This window comes from Falco naumanni, chromosome 3, assembly GCF_017639655.2.
Source record: "Falco naumanni isolate bFalNau1 chromosome 3, bFalNau1.pat, whole genome shotgun sequence".
In the NCBI taxonomy this organism is placed as follows: domain Eukaryota; kingdom Metazoa; phylum Chordata; class Aves; order Falconiformes; family Falconidae; genus Falco; species Falco naumanni.
In genome coordinates this window covers 16,030,251-16,047,674 of record NC_054056.1, presented here as the reverse complement: position 1 = coordinate 16,047,674, position 17,424 = coordinate 16,030,251, and the positions used below count along the sequence as shown (strand labels likewise).

The window sequence follows — 17,424 nt, the reverse complement described above, 5'->3', positions numbered from 1 at the left end:
CACAGCATTGCATTAGCAGGGTCAGCAGGCTGCGGGAGGCACACGGGGAAGCTGGCCTTTTCTCCCACTTTCCGAGACAGAGACAAATGCATCTGAAGGAAACCACTATGGTGAGCAGGCAGGAGAGCCTTCTGCACTGTGCCAGCTTCCCCGAGGCCGATCCGCATGCCTGCAAGGAAAGCACAGCCTTTTCCAGGACAATAATTGCTGAAAACTTGTAATTAGAAGAATCCATGCCTAGCTCTCAGTTTCCAGGACCTCTGTTAGAGATGGGTGCGCAACAGAAAACACACATCTCAACCTCAGCACGCAAGCACGACTCCAGACATACTGGCATTCAGCTCATCACTGCAAGAGTTTTGAATTCCCCGGGACTGGGGAGGGAACCGCAGGCTGCCGCAGATCGTGCTTATTCATGTGCTCACAGAAAGGAGGTTGTCGCTCAGATCGTAACATCCCATCACATTTAAGGTGCCTGAAATCTGTGAAATAGCAGAGATGCCTCCTGTTTCTGTACGCACAAGGAAAGCTCTCGCTCAGGGGAGAGGAGACTGGTGGTAAGGGAGGAATTGTGGCTGGAATGAAAAGCACCTACTTAAGGGATAACATGAAAGCCCTTTTAATATGATTTAATGGCAAAAGGCAAAATGAGGCTTTGAGATGCGGCGCTGGTTCTCTACTTAAGGTGAGAATGAACACTTGTATTGGATCAATCCCCATAAGGATGAGGAGAAAAAAAAAAGTCTGCATGGTATTTATTTCTCTAAAAAGTCCAACATCTTTGCCAGAGCTGTGGGAAGTGAAATGAATTTGCTTGGCATCAGATGCATAGGGCTGTCCTCAGAGCGGCACCAGGCCGGGACCCCCAGCTGTGCAGGACTTTGTCCCCATGGGCCTGAATGAGCAGCCAGGTGCCAGAACCAGCTCTGCCTCCGTAACCACACGTGGCACCCTGTGCCATCATCGCTGCTTGCACCAGCACGGTACAAACAGCACAAGTTAATTGTAATAAAATAGAGACTTTTGCAGTTTGCCATCAATGATGAGTTGAGCAAACAGAATGCGGTGCTTGTATTGGGGAAGATGGTTCCCCCTAAAGAACAGTTCTTTTAATGAGGCTCATAATAATATTCATTAATTTGTGTATGTCTGAATGTTCAGGTTCACAAATGAGAAAGGAAATAGCTTTGCATTATGGTAGAGTCGTATACACAATAGCTTCGCTGTTCCTTCTAAGCCTCAGGTGAGTCATTGAGAATTTGTTTTACTGATAAATACCAGTTTCTTGGAACAAATCCTGCAGGTAGCAGGGCTCAGGGCTGCCTGACAAGACACCTGACTGGGTCAGAGCAAAGGTCTCAGAGTCCTACAGCCCTTGCTGCTTCCTCCCCTCCACTCTTATCCCACCACACACATCCACAACTTTTCTTCCTGCAGCAGCGAGCTTCGCGGATCAGCAACAGGGTTTCCCCCCCTTTCGCAGGATCAGCTCCTTCCCCTCTGTGCCACCGGTGAGGTCCTGGCTCGCTCCCCCCACAGAGATGCCCCTCACCACACCGTGCCTCCCAGGACCCCTGGATGTTCATGCCTGAGCCAGGAGCAGTTTGCAGCGTGGATAGTCTTTCCCCGGCACGGGGAGTGGGAGGAAGCCTTGCTCGAGCCTGCCAGCCTCTCCTCCAACACAAATAATGGCTCTGACAGTGAGAGCTGAGTTCCCTTGACGTCCTTGGGGGATGGAGCCTTTCATTGTGGGCTTTTTCATTAGCTTACAATACAGGAGCTGTACAGATGCTGTCTCTCCCCCCGAATGGCAAGGAAATTATGCACCTGGGCTAGCAGCCAGCATACAGAGGATTTATGCTTTTCAAGGTCTTTTATTAACTTGACAACATATGGCTCTATCCTCAGAGCATCTCTTCCTCCTCCTCTCCAGGATGCCAGGGCTGGACCGGGGCTTTCCCTGGCTGCCCTGTGCCCTTTCACCCTGGCTGCGGGTATGCTGCTTGGGTGAAACAGCCCTTTGATGGTGGGTGGGATGCTAAGAAAATGACATGAAATAATTTTCTTATTTAAAAGCATATTTAAATTCCTTTTTTTCTCACACAGATGGAAACCCAGACTTTAAAAGTAACAGCACCAAATATTTAGGATAGCAAGAAATTTTCTTTTAGGCATGTACCTGCATTTGAATAGGTACACCCGAGGATGCATCCACACAGGAGTAAGTTTTGATTCCACATAGTTCTCAAGAAAACCTGCACAGACAACAGGTTTTTCACCACCTTGGGTACATTCCCACACTGACAAGGACCAGGTCCTTAAACAACTGCACCCCAGGAGAAAAGCCTGTGCTTTCTTTGCATTCACATTTGATTTCTATTCTTGTAGACGCCTAACATGACAGTCCATAAGGGTCCCTTCAGACCCAGAGGCTGCCTGAGCCTCTTCAGTCGATGTATGCATATGAGCCCACACTTGGAAAGTGGAGTTACAATTGATTTTTGTCTTTAAGATTCAGGTTGCAATTGATTTCTCTCGGACAGAAGCTTTGCATCTAATGAAATGCAGAGGTCCTCTTGGAAATGCACTGCAGCTGGCCCTGGGGCTATGGGCAAGGAAAATTGTCCTAATCTTTAAGGCTTTTAGTAACTCCAGGAGATAACCCAAGCGGTTGGGTTCTGCAGGTGGAAGAACAGGAGGGAGGTGGGGACCAGCTTCACAGATGGCAGCCCCACCAGGGAAAGACCTTGCCGGAGCATTTCTGTGCCTCGCTATGTGTAGGAGGAATGTCTAATGATGTTGAACTTAAACTGGCTGGAAAAATGTCATGCTGCTGCCTGGCTTTAGACTGATCTCTTTCCTCTCCCAGTTAAAACACGGCTGGATTACACTGAGCTAAACTGCTCCTTGCTTGCAGAGAAGCTAAAACACCAGAGGCAATACCAGTTCTGCTGGCTGGTGGGAGCTGGCACCCTCCAGGCCAGCACTCATCCCTGTCCTGGGGGCACTGGAGCCAGGAGCAACATAGCCTCAAGGCAGAGGTGTGCAAAAAGGCTATGTCTGTGCACCAGCAAATCCAGTTTCCTGAGCCACAACCCACGAAGGAAACTGGAGGGTTACCCCTACCCCAGAAGCACAGAGGGCTCCATGGCAGGGAACATTTAAGATGCTCTTGAGAGATGCTGGTGGCAAGAAATCCCACTGATCTCTCAGAGGAAGAAACTCTACTGCCAGAAGTATTGCTCTTAATTAGGTGGATATGCACTGCTTTGCTGTAAGTCAGCGTGGCAGAAGGATGCTGAGAATTGAGATTTATTCCTCTCTTCTCCACATTTGAAAGTCCCCAACAAAACAAATCCCTTTGGTTATTGGTATAGAAACCTGCTCGGCTCTGCCTGAATCTCAGATCAGCATCACCAGGGCTGTCGGCTGCAGCCCTGCCTTTCCCTTCACTCTGTGTCCTGGGCTTTCTTCCCTGGGAGATAGGACTCCCCCCCGCCAAATCTTCAAACCTTGGTGTTGGCAATTAAGACCACCAGACTTCTGGAGCCACCTTTGAGCCAGCACTCCCTAGCTGGGAAAGGCCAAACCTTGACCCACCTCATATCTCCACAGCTGGCCTGGGGGTGACCACGAGGAGGCTTCACACACATTCACCAAAGCTTGCTGCTCCTGGAAAATCCTCTTCTCTGCCCCACACTGGTGTTTTCCTGGCTCTCTGATGGCTTTGCTGGTGGGAAAGCCTTTCCTGAGGGCAGCAAAGCCCTGGGGATGCAAAGCCTGGCTGCACAAAGGAGCTTGCGGCAGCCCCACCAGCAGCCGATGCTCAGAGGTTTCCCCAGCAGATCGTACCAGACATTTTCCAAAGCAAAGCTCAGCAGGAGGAGTGAACCCAGCTGGACAGCCCTCACACCAGAGACCTCCTCACCTTCCAGCCAAAAGCCCTCCTGGTCTTTGCATCAGCCCTTTATAGGCGAGCTGTGGGAGCAGGCTGAGTGCCCCAGCTGGGAGCAACCCCGGCTGAGAGCAGCTGCAGCTGGGGAGGGAGCGACCCCCGCCCAGCCCCTCCTGGCCTCCAGCCTCCAGGCTGACCTTGCTGGCAAAGGAGCTGGAAAGGCAAGACTGAGGCACGTGCCTGCCGTCCCATCCCAAGCCGTCAGCTTGGGTGTTGGCAGAACTTTGCACACACCAAGCGCCTGGCTCGCTATTGCCTCCTGGTGAGGCGTGATGCTGGGGTCTTCTAGGAACAGCACTGGAAATGCCATCAGAAACTGAGGGGGCATTAAGAGTTGCCATTTACACGTAAGTGAGATGTTCCCAGTTGGTTGAGGCAAGACTCAAATAAGCCTTGTACAAGCTGGGGCCGCTTGCTGGCTGCCCTGAGTCCTGTCCATCCCAGCACTGGGAGCCTGGTGTTGCTGCAGCACGTGGCACGATCAGACCTTGCTGCATCCCATTGTATCCCACCAAGCTACTGGATCTTCCATCCTCTTTGGACAACGGGCTTGGCTTTTTTTTTTGCATACCTGCACATTTTCCAGATTTTTCCTGCCACCACCCGTTTGGAGTGGCTGGCAAGGGTTCTGCTCACACGTTCAGACCTGCTGCATGAGTTCGTTTACCCACATGTCTTAAGTGTGGAGCATGAGGCTACAATGGCATTTGAGTAGCATCGAGTGCTTTCAAGAAGATTACACCCACTGAAGTAGTAATTAATGTTTGTTTTATTATGTGCTGGGGAACGATCGGCCAACAAGATAATTCAAATAAAGCAGAACATGTTCCGATTGAACACTGTTTAAAGGCTGATTCATTACAAACTGGCCCGTGCAAAGGACTAATAATTAAGAGAAAAGGCACAAGTAGGAGCATACTCGCCGTTTATCTGCCTTTTATGTAATTAAAATGATGGAAATTATGGCTTAATGAGGGGAAATTGGATGTGCTCTTGAGAATTTTGCGTATCCTGTTTTCCTGCTGAGCACCACCTCCAACATATCCCTCTAGCCATGTCCCGCCCCCGGGGCACAGCTGGATTGCCAAGGAACCTGGGCTGCTCAGGGCGAGAAAGCCGACAGCGACGGTGCTGGCAGCGTTTCTGCCTGCCTGCCATGGTGCTGCCTGCTGGACTCTTGCACCCGAGGGTCTGCACCACCCTCACCTGGGCAGTGAGGGGTGGGAGCGGGGCTCCTCTCACCAGACCTCAGCAAGGCAGCCTAGCGAGCGCCGCTTCCAGTGATTGATTCTTTCCTAATGTGTCATTAAATTATATACAGTGAAATTACTGTGTCACATTATATGGTAAATAAACCCCAATGAAGGCAGAACATCTAGTAGGCTGAGAAACACCCAGGTTTATCCTACAGCCGAGCACTGAGAGGTGCAACCAGGGAAAGGCTGCTCAGCACCGGGTGCTGGGGGACGGTGGGAGCTGCCCGGTGCCGCTGCCGGCAAAACCCTGGTGCTGCCATGCCACAGCCCGAGGCATCGCTAGCTAGTACAGTGTGGCGAGACTTGGCACTGCTTTTCAATCCTTCCTCTTGTTTGCTGAATCTAAATTCCCCTAAACGGGGAGAGATAAATTCTGTCTGTAACAGAGCGGCAGGATGTGCGCGGCGTGGTACACCTGCTCTCCACATCAGTTCTCTGCCACGCAGGGACCCTGTGAAGGGAGGTGCACAGTGTGTCGGGTAAATGATGAGAAGAAAATTGTCCTCCATCTGTTGAGGTAAATTCCGCTGCATTTATTTCTCCGATTAACTGTACGGGGGCGTAATGCATTATTAAGCCCGTGGAGGCAGAGCAGGGGAGCTGGGGTGCCGGCAGGGTGCCAGCACCGCCAGCCTGCTGGGGACCCTCCTGCCATGCTGGGACTCTGGCTGTGCCGAGGGGACCCACACAAGCTGACTCCCACGCTGAGGGGTGCCTTCCCACTCCAGCTCCTTGGGGGAGCATCTTCCACAAGATGGAGCCTGTGGGCAGACAATGTGCAGCCAGGAGGATGCCGGACAGCGAGTGGCTCTCCTTCCATCAGTCCATCCTGACGCACAGTGGCCTCTCTGTCTGTCTGTCTCCCCAGCAGTGCCCAGAGAGTGATGCAGAATGGCCTGTCTGGCTGCCCATCCATCCATCTCCTAGGTGGTGCCCGGACAGGGATGGAGAGCGGCTGTCTTGGTTTGTCTCACTTTGCAGTGCAAGCTGACTGGGGACCTGGCACAGGCCCTTGGTCACGTGTGTGCGTGTGTCTGAGCATCTGTGCACACACATGTGTGCCCTCCAGCCCTAAGCACACAAATGAGCTGCTCCCAGGAGGACTGGGCAGCTCTGAGCCCAGGGATGCCATCTCACAGTAAGACAGCAATGGGCACAACCTGTAACAGCAGACAACTTCTGACAGCACTCAAGGGGCACTAAAACTGCTCCACAGAGGTTCTTTGGGCTTCACATCCCTTGCGCGGGATGCTGAGGCTGCCTCAGTTTCCCCTCTTGCACCACGGGCTGTGGCTGATGGCAGGCACTCCCAACGCGAGGTAACAATCTATATGTATCAACAGCTTGCTGCTTCACCTGTTAATCCTAGGAGGGAAATGCAACACCAAGACAGATTAAAATAAATGCCAGAGCCCGAGGAGAAATGTCAGCAGCTGGGGGAGCTGCGGTGGGAGCAGGGGCCCAGGTGCCCTGTGCAGGGCGCCCACCACCCCAGCTAGGTTGCCCACCTCTGAAGGAAACCTCTCCTGGCTTATGTTGAGCTGGTTTGCACCCATGCTGGTGAGCCCTGGGAGAAAGGTTGGCTCTTTCTTGACCAGAACTTCCAGCTCCACCATTCCCAGGCTTTATTTATTCTGACTTTCCCTTTCACTAGGAAAACCTGAGACAGAAGGGAGGGCAGCTCTGCTTACTGCAAGCAGCTCAGGGTGAAAAACAGCGTCATGCTTTACACCATTTCCACATTATGCTAATGCACATCTGTTGAATGCCTCCTTCCCATCATGAATTCCAGCAGGTCCTTTCTCATAAGTGGGAATTACTTCCATTTGCTGGTTTTTTTAATTACTCAGTGCTTAGGAAAGTAGATCAGTCAGCTGATTTGGTTGCTGGCTGTGGCAGCCTGGTGATGCTCTGCACAGGTGGGGCTGCGCAGTAGGCAATGTCGAGGACCTTTCAGGGTGATGCCGAAGACCAGAGAGCTGGTTAAACCAGGAGCTGATCCCACAAAGTGGAGGCAGGGGTTAACCATCTGGGCTGTGTGCTCAGACTACTCAGCACCCCTGGGCTCCTGACCTTACCTGGCCCTGGGGAGAGGAGCCCTGGTCCAGAGAGACCACCAGGATGCTCAGCTCCTCCAGAGCACCCTGCCACCGCCAGCCACCTTCACCTTCACCAGGAGCAGAATTAAATTGGGAAAAGAACTGGCCTTTCTTTCCACACACCTTCCCAAACAAGCTCCATGCCAAAACACGCACAAATGAGATGAGGAAGAAATGGATCAATAACACATCGAAGGAGCAAAGAAAAAAAGGACAAAATAATGAGCACCTCGTTTGTTTGCTTCCTTTGCAGGTCACCTTAAAGGCAGGATGACAGGAGAAAAAAAATATCTGATAAAAACGAAACAGCTGGAGAAAAAATCCCCACCTCAACATCAGCCAGACAGAAAGCCTTATGCTTCACCTCTGCAAATGTGGGACAAGAGCCGTAACTTTGGCCCTTGGCTCAGCTGCAGGGTGCCAGGGTGCTGGTACGTGAGGCAGCTCCGGACAGGCGAGGGTGCAGTGGCGGCATGGGACAGAAACACTTCATTAAAGCCAATATAAATGGAAAGAGGATTTGGAGGGTGACAGGAGACAGATAAGCAGTGACAGGGAATATGGAAACACAGCCTACTTTTTTCAGCCTGAGGAAATCAGTACAGTGTTACTGGAAATGCAAAGCAGACAGCTTTGATATAGGATGCTTGTGATGCCCAGGCTGGGACCAGCTGGGACAGCAGCACCGGCCCCATGTGGGTCCTGGCCAGAGGACCACAGCGTTGCAGCACCATGGGGTCACTTCTAAAGACTCACCCTTTGTTTCCTAGCACAGTCTTTTTTCTTTACAGAAAAAAGAGGGAAAGCCCTTCTTCCTGGCTGACGGCAGCGCCAGGCTCAGCTCCCAGCCCCGATCCACCCCAGGGCCACCTGTCAGCAGGAGCCCAGTGTCCCTTGGAGGGAGCTGGGCTCATGGCCACCCGTGGCCGAGCCTTCCCGAGCAAAGATGCTGCCACGCCGGGTCTGGGGTGAGGGCTCTGCCTGCAGCGTGCCTCCTCTCCCACCTCAGCACCATTTATCTCGCCCTCCCTTGTCTTGCCGCCACCACACACATGGCTTTATTTAGCAAATGCTTTCAGCACGATGCTCACCTATGCTGGGACGAAGGCTGCTCGCAAGGCGGTGATTAATGAGTGAGACAAAGACCTTCTCTCCTGGACTGTCACCCTTGAAATCTGCCCGATCACGCATACTAAATTGAAACAAATTTCAGGGATTATGGTTTTTTTTTTCGTGTTCTTTGGATAGGTCTGTGCTGAAGCCCCTGCCGTGATTGCCATTGCCAGGTTGGGCTGGATTTGAGGAGAATTTTTATTTGAACAATAGGTCAAATGTGAATTCACCTCTCAACAGACACAGGATATTAGCTCCAATTTTGGAGGATTTTAGCCTTCTTGTGGAAAGGGAAAAGAAAGAAAATCCTCACCATCTAATTATGTTGGTTACAGGCAATCAGACTCTTAGTCATATTCTGATGACTTTTATTTGACACTGATGGATTACACTTTAATAGCTGCCCTGAGCGCTTTCTCTGGTTGCGAGAAAAGTTTTGGAGAGTTACGCCGAGTGTTACGGGCTCAGACACCACTGCTCGTAGGTCACAGCCACCTCCTTCTCCTGCACTTGGGAATCTCCTTCGTAGGGCGTTGGCTGAGCACCTGCCGTGTGCTCAAGGAAGCGGAGCACAGTTAGAGGAGGCTTTGCATACTCCGCGGCAGGGTCCATGTCGCAATGCCTGTGGTGGCAGGTCCTGTGGGGCTGTGGCTCAGGGTTGCATTCCTGGCATGAAGATGGAGGACATGAGAACCAGTGTTTGAACAACTTCCCACAGGGAATGGAGTTTCCAAAGAGGAGAGGAGCCAGAAATGTACAGCTTTGAGTATGTTCTGATATCTTTTACTGCACCATAACACTCGTACAGCTGATAGCGGAGCAGTACTCACACGAAGTTTGATGCAACCGATAAAACCCCATTAGTATTTTTAAGATAGAAAAATGTATCAGTTTGGAACAGAAATGCTGAATGTATCACTGGATAAAAGTATTATAGTCATGGCTCGACCGTCCCATGCCTGTCGATAGCGCACGAGGGGCTCGGCAGGGTCACACCACCGCTTCACCTGCTCTTCTCTGCATTCCCCCTGTGCTGGGCAGGAAAACTGAAAGGAGGGGGAAAAGTACGATGACAAATTCTTACTTTCTAAGAAAACTTTAATCCTTGTACACAGGGAAAATACTGCAAAGCGCTTGAGGACCTGCTTTCAGAGATGTGCAGGCCAACCCCTTTATAAGCTGGTGGAAGTGCCACAGGCAGGGTGACGTGGGGCTAGGACAAGCTGCAGCCCTGGGGACTGTGGCCTGGGCATGATGTGCATGCAGCACCTGGGGAGCGAGCAGGACGTCCCAGATCCTCGGTGGAAACATCACTGCTGCGGGCTGCAGCCCCCTGTGCTGAACAAATCAGCATTGCTCCTTGGGAATTGGGCCAGAGCTTTCTTTCTAATAGCTTTTTTTACACCATGGACCCAGTTTATTTCTTCCAAAAGATTTCGGTTTGCACTTTTCCAGGTGGGAAGCCAAGCACTCTTGCAAATCAGCATGGACTGAATGACTGTGCCTCTTAAAATGCCTTGAAAAGACCCAGCTTTGGGTTTCTACCTGTGCTGCGATTGAAACCTGTGACCTGGCCATGGAGCAATGGAGACGTCAGGAGCCCGGGGGCTACCGGGTGTCATGGGCAGGAGCACAGCCAGCACAGGGCAGGCAGGTAGGAAGCGTCAGGACGTCCTAATGTGAGCGTCATACAGAAGAAATCCTTCCTCTTCAACAGCCAGAATGCCACATTTTTAAACCTGTGTCGTTCAGATGATGAAAGGAGGCAACCTTGGTGGTTTTAGGGAGCTGTGCCTTTAAAAGCTGTACCTTTAATGCATTAATTATCTATTAAGGCAGTGATACATTGGGAACAGCAAGTCCAAATGTTTAGATATTGTGGTTTTCTGATCTGTTGCAGAGCATGGAAAGCCTTCTGCTTACTGACTTTGCTTCTTGCCTCCAAGGGGCAATCAGATGACATCCCCCTCCCGAGCAGCTGGGTGCCTGCACCCCCTCTGACTGCGCCTGCCTGCTTCAGGGCAGGGCTGGCTGCGCTTTACAGCGAAACACATCCTGAATCGTTGAGGAATGTGGGCAAACCACTTGTGCAGAATAATCAAAATACAGAATAACACAGCTAAAATTCTTTGCACCATGTTTCAGTGGACTGCTGGAAGCAGAAAATCACTTCCTTTCGCAGGGAAAGTGTCAGCAGGGTCTGGGCTGATGCGCTGTAAATCAGCGTCTTGGAAGGAACAGCACCTTGTTTTACTCAGCGTGCTCTTGCCAATTTGGAACTCACGTATATTCTACAGCTCGCTGCTGGGGGTGCTGCTCTTTGGGTGATAACTTATTCCCTTTAGCACCCAAACTTTAACATAAAAGGCAGACCAAAACATGGACTGGCTCTATGGCATTGCCACGCTGGGAACTCACAGAAGAGGTGGAATACAAGGATTTTCTTTCCTGAACACGTGGCTAACAGCTGGCCAGTATTAGCTCCTCTCATTAACCTATGTTAAATGCCTTGTCCTGTGGTAAATGTCAGTTTGGAGACCCGATGCAATACTGTCAGGCTGAAGGCCACCACCAGCTGCCCTTGCTTGCATCCCACCTGAAAATAAATGCATTTTTCCCTAATGTGCCTTGATTTTTCTCTCTTGGTGAAGCTACTTTTCCTTCTGATATGGCTACCTGAGAACAGTCAAATCGATTTAACAGCCCTCTGAGATGCATCCACAGCACATTGTATAAGTTGGCTGTAGCTTTCTTTACCAGCTGGGAAGGGCTGATCTGGGGATGCTGTGGCCCCGCAGGCAGCACAGGTGATGCAGGTTCTCCTGCCGCTGCTGCTGCAGGTCTGCAAGGGACCCTGAGCATGTGAGAAATGCTGTGGCCAAGCTGTGCCCATGGGTCCCTGTGGGAAGCGGGTGGCAAATCCAACAGCCTAGGAAGGTGTGAGGTTTGAGTTGGAAACAGCCTTGGAAACATGGTACAGGGCTCACACACATGTCCAGCAGTGTAACGCCACTCGGTCTGGGCTCAGCTCTGCTCCTCACTGCGGCTGCCTCGCGCTGAGCCACACGCGGAGGGTTTTCATCTCTAGTTTCGCAATTGCTGACATTTCCCTAATTGTCTCCGGTTTGTTCCTCCATGCTCATTTCTCAGGTGAGGCTTCACCCCTGCTAGTCTCACCTGCCTAATGGAGGAGGTAAGAGCTGTGCTCTAACAGCGGGCTGGGGGTTAATGTGCTCTCTCCCAGCATGTGGCATTTGCAGGCACATCCCGTTCCTGAGCTCTGGTGGCACAGACCAGTGATGCTCCAGCACTCATTCCTGCTTCCAGCCCACTAACTTGTGGCTGCACTAATTTTCTCTGTTGCTTTGGCTTTTTCTCCCAAGCATTAATAATACCCCGGGAAAAGAAATGCCCAAATATAAAAGTTCTCCTTATGAGGCAGTAAGTGATGTTTGAGCCTGAGGAGACCTTCAGCAGAGACAAAAAGGTGTTTCTTCATTGCCAGTACACATTACAAGGCTGGCCGTGCCTACATGCCTGCAGCTGCAGTGAGGAGTTAACTTTTGCAGCCTGCTGGGTTTTGGGGGGGGGAGCTGGGTCCATTCTTCTAAATAATTATCTTTGACATCCCTCTGCCAGTTTGCCGGCACAGCAGAGCAGGTCTCAGCACTGCCCTGCCTGTCTCTCCCTGTGCAGTGGTACGTGGTGGTGTTCGGGGCACGGTGCCTGGGGGGACCACAGAACAGCTCAGACCAGGTAATTATTGTAAAACAAATATTCAACATAAAAGTGAGCATCTAACCTCGGTCTTGGCATAGCCTTCCCTGGCCAGGGGCTTGCTCACATGGCTGCACCAGGAACACAGGCGATGCAAACCTAGAGAAGTAAAGAAAAAGAAAGGAGAAAAATCTCACTGTTGTGTTTAATAAGCAGTGGACAATATGCCCCGAACTTGTTTGCTTGGAGCCAAATGAAAACCCTTGCAAATGTGGAGCACAGGTGGGGGCTGCCCTGGGGGTGGGTCTGCAAACTTGGGCAGTGAGAGGCATGAGAAAAGTGATGGTGAAAGAGGCGAAGCGCAGCCAGCTGCCCAAGGCACCGAGGGCTTTCTGGTGACGCTCTTGAGGCATGGGCCGTGCCCACGTTAATTATATTGGCCTTTTGCATCACACCTAACTGCAACCAGTCCAGTATCTCCAGTGGCTGGGGCTGAGCGGCTGGAGCTGCAATGCTGCCCCTGCGATGTTGCTGCTGTGGGCCCAGCTGCGTCCTTTGTGTCTATGTTTCACTTATGAACTGTCAATAAAGACATGTAAAAGTTGCTTTTCTTTCCTCTGTAGGTAATTCCTGGACTTTTTTTTCCCCTGGCAGTGCTCTCTGCTGGATGCCAGCGTGATGCCCACAGAGCTGCGGTGTAGGTGAGGATGGTGGGATGCACAACTGCCAGCAGGTGCAGTTGGCAGGTTTGGTGCCAACCTCTGCTCTGCTTGCAAGACACCGGTGGTGACATGGCAGATCTGGAGCAAAATGATGTGTTACTGTTGAGAGAAAAAGGGTCGACTGGAAACCGACCCACAACATCCTTCTCCTCCCACCCATTGCTTGGGTTCAGCCACCCAGGGGAGATATCAGACCCGTATCTGGGCACATGAGAATGATCTCTCACTGCCTTAGGCACAAAAAGAGAAAAAAAAAGAAAAAAAAAAAAAACCCAACAAAACCTCAGTAAGAATTTAATCGTCAACTCTTGCTGGTGGAGGCAAAGCATAAACCAATAAATAGCAGAAATACCTCTGATAAACTCCGCAAGGTAAAGATGTGAAATGAGTTAGCTGTGCGTAGGAGTATGTAGGATGATGAAAGGCTTTAGAAGTACCTATAGCAGGAGAAAGACCGTGGGGAGTAATAAACCGGGTGCTTAGCAGGGTTTTAGGGAAGCTTTAGGCTTTGGTTGTGGTGATGCTCTCACCCTTCCCCACGGCAGAGCAGAGCTGGGAGAGGCAGACTTTGCTTGCAGGGAAAACACAACAAGGGGGATTTGAGGGGTGGTTTCAGTGAGGAGACAAGATATTTTGCAGGATATATAAAAAAGGTGAGATCTTGTAATAGCCAGTGCTTCTCTAAGAGTGGTATCAAGTACTTTTGGTTATCTGCAGCTGGGAACACACCCAGCTTCAGATATTCTGGTCTATGTAATTGAATTATTTAGGGGCTGGCATGGCGTGATGAAATAGGCTTTCTTCCTATTTTTAGGTTTCCATCTACAGGGCTGGAAATTACAGCCATTAAAATGTTCTATTAGTAATGATATATAAAGGGGAAAAAAACTGATCAGACTTTTCTAGTGCACATAGAGCATTAGGATATCATTAATTTTAATGATAGAGCCCAAAATTACAAAGCCATTACAATCATAGTTGAAGTTTCCGAAAAAAGAGAAAATAATTCTAAATTATTGCTAATGAGTAAAAAAATATTTAAATCATATTTAACGGACCTTAAAATTATAGCCGGTATTGCCACAAGCTAACGATGGCTTTGGCTGCGTTTGTTTCCTGGTGCCGACAAACAAAGTGTCCCGTGTGAGGAGCGTGCAGGAGGCTTTGGGAGATGTCTGTGGAGGGGAGGGCTCCCCAGAGGGCTGATCTGGGGCTGGAATTTCCCCATGCTTAGCCCTTGTTACAGGATTCCTGCTGTTGTGGAGAATGTAAGCATTTTCCCAGTGCTTGAAGACATGTCCCCGCTTTACCTGGGAGATGGCACGCCTCTCCCTTCCTTGTCAGGGTTAAAAGTGGTTTCCAAGTCCATCAGCTGCAAAAAATATAATTATCAGCCCTGTATGCTCCAAAGTAGCAGCATTTAATATCCCTTGGAGGACTAAAGATTTTTATCTTTTTTTTTTCTAAAAATAAATGACTAAGGAGCAAAGTCCTTTGGCAAAGTGGATGGGGGAGAAGACAAAACCTGAAAAGACACATTCCCAAAACGGGAGGCTGTGACAGCTGCACTCCCCTGCCTGCCTGCCGGGTGCCTGGAGGGAGCCAGCGGCACCCCGGAAAGCGGCTGGGATTTTCCCCAGCTGCATGAGCCCAGGAGAGGGGACTGCACGGTGTGCCGATGGGAAGCTGGGATCCTGTATTTATTGAGACATGCCAGCAGTAATTCAATGAGCATCCCCTGACCCCGAAGCAGCAATGCACTTCAGCCGCAGCTGGAGTCTCTCTGGAGCAGGGCTGCGAACGAGGGATGATTTACTGCCTTGCCCTTGAAAGCTTCAGTTGTCTCGAAGTCCCCAAACTCTTGACTTCCTTGTGTAAAATTCTGTATTATCCAAACCAGTTACAAAGTTTGCTGTCCAAGCTCAGATCCCTCACCTGCATGCTGTGCTTCATTTTCTTGAGACTGTATAGAGCCAGGAGGAAAAAACCCCAAACAAACATGGGCTGATATTGGCAGGTGTGTTTCTAGCTGTGCTAACCCAAGGGTGCAATTTCTTTCCACTACTAAACCCATGTATTGTTACAGAGCTGAGCCAAAGCATGGAAACTTCTCCCAGCCACTGGCTGGCTGGTGCCTGGGGGTTTCCAGCTCAGTTCCCTCCTTCGGCAGCCCTGCTATGGCCTCCCAGTATCCCCCCTCTCCTGCTTTGGGAAAACCCATGGGGTTTTAACCCTCCTGTAAAAGTCGGCTTTGCATCTCCCGAAAGCTGGGCTCTGGGAGCTGTGCGTGCCGCAAGAGGGAGAGGTGCCCGTGGGGCACTCCCAGCTGGGCGTGGGAGCCAGAGGGATGATGGGGATGCAGTGGGATGTGGGCACCGCGTGGTCCAGCCCTTGCCCAGCACGCTGCGAGCACACAGGCCAGATGCACAGATACAGGAGGATCTGCTCCGTTTTCAGCAAGAGCATTTTCCTGGGGCTTTTTGCACTCTTGTTGTTGGTTCTTTGCACTCTGGTTGTTGGTGCCCCAAACCCTGCAGGAACACGCTCATTCAGAGGAGGGCTTCCCAACAGCGGGCTCGTTTTGTGGGAAGGCGTTCTTCACAGCAAGGCAGCTGCAGCAAAGGCTTTGAAGGGGCTTAGAAACAGAGCCAGGCATGGCCAGACCCTGCGTGGGGATGCTGCCTGGGGAGATGCTGCTGGTGAGCCTAGCTCGCTGTCGGAGACACTGCTGCCAGCTAGCTGCCTCTCCGGCTGCCGGCACTGCCGCATCGCCCGCATCGGCAGCTGGTGGCTATTAAGCAGCTTAGCAGCCTGCCGTGCTCTCTGATGGGAAAGGCGTATTTATGGAAACACTGATATTCTGGAGAAAGAGGCTTTGTTTCTCAGTGCCCCGCTGCCAGTGCAGACCTGCCCTCCCAGGGACTGGAGATGCCAACAGTGCTGGCATGAAGCGCGCCTGTGCAAGACCTGCAAAGCTGCTACGGCTTAGCGCCACCTGACCCTGGTCTTACCCCTCAACATTGCAGCCTGTGTTCTAAGGGGGGAGGCACCCGCACGTGACTTCTGCTTGCCCTTTGGGCCCACCGCCAGTAAGACAGTATTCTTTTCTGCTTTGGAGGGAGCCCTTTGGAAAGGACCAGCTGGGCAGGCAGCGTCTCGGTGCCAGCGGTGCCATGGGACAGCCGGCCTCCTCACGGCAGCAAAGCCAGTGCTGGCTCTGCCTGTGGTGACCATGAGTCCGCTTTAACCTCCAGCCTCACAACGCAGTGACATGCTTAGTAGGCATGGGAGAGAGGAAGAGACCATTAAATGGAGACATCTCTCCAAGGAAAAACCCGACCTGCTGAATTTCCCACTACTCCAGTTTGCTAGCTGCTGTCCCAAAGCTCTGTGAAACATCTCAGAGCAGAATACCTAGAATAGATACATTGGCTCATAATGGTCTGTGCAAATTTAGAACTATTTTCCAGATATTTGATATTTGATATTTGAGACGTTGCAATAAAAGGGTCAAAAACTTTTCAAATTCATTAGGCCATTGCCTCAGAATAGCTGCTTCATTAAGTGCCGCAGAGGCGGCCGATAACGGGAGGCGAAGCAGAGAGCCCCGGAGATTGGATGCACACATGGTGCTGATAAATGGCTTCTCTGTGGCTATTGCAGAGCCGGCAAGGGGAAAAATGCCATCCCACAGTTGAACAAGTCCAGAGTTTAGTGCAACAACTCAGGAGCTGCCTCAGCTAGAATAAAACATCACTGCCTCTGCCTGGCAGGCAGAAATGGGACCTCTGGGAGAGGGGCTGCAAAGAAGCACGCCAGTAGCCAGCAGCGTGGAAGGAGCTGCCTGGGATCCAAAGCTCCTCTGTCCCTTCTCATTGTGACCACTGCCCCCCCCTGACAGGGTTGCCCAGTGCCTGGGGGTCCCCAGTGCTGGGGAGTCCCCATGTGCCCACTCTTTGCCTGGGGGATTTGGTCCCTTGGCTTCCCCTACCACACACAAGGGTGAGGAGCAATCGCTACCCACAGCCACTGCGGGAACATTCCATTTTTTCTGAGATGCCACTAAAATAGCAGCCCACCCTGCCGCCTCTGGCCTCCACAGCCGCGTCCTCCAAGCAGGAGCATGGGTGAGGGCTGCGGGGGGTCTGCACTGCCCATCCTCCCTCTCGCAGATTTAAATAATCCTGTGGGCCGATCCGACCTCTCCAACACGCAGAGAGGAGCCACGGCCTCGGGTTCTGCATCCACAAAGAGTTTCCATTTAATTCAGTTTGATGGGCTCTGGCTGCAGATCCAAGATGTGCAGTAACAGTGCTGAGCTGCCAGCCCCTTCCTGACGGATAAGAGGGGGGATGAAGACAGACGATTTTCTCTGATCAGGATAATAGAGACAGCAATTCCACTTGACTAAGCACATGGTTTTTATGACGTTCCCGCGCAGTGTCAAGCAAAACACCTCAGTGGCAGGAGATGTATAATGCTACCTGTGGAACAGCCTATTTCCTAAATGGCAGCTCGCTATTTAAAAAGAAAGCACTGTAACACTTTGGAAAATAGGAAGG

The 17,424-nt window shown here is 51.2% G+C and overlaps 1 long non-coding RNA gene across 1 annotated transcript in view; it reads right to left on the bottom strand.

Annotated features, from left to right (window-relative positions):
* Window positions 1-8,774: 8,774 nt before the first annotated feature.
* The window catches only part of LOC121085598, a 36,697-nt gene continuing 28,047 nt past the window's right edge, over window positions 8,775-17,424 (bottom strand). The window contains exons 5-6 of the long non-coding RNA XR_005827118.1: window positions 12,226-12,299; window positions 8,775-9,089 (exon numbers count right to left, since the gene is read on the bottom strand). This is a non-coding gene — a long non-coding RNA (uncharacterized LOC121085598). The remainder of the gene's footprint in view (window positions 9,090-12,225; window positions 12,300-17,424) is intronic.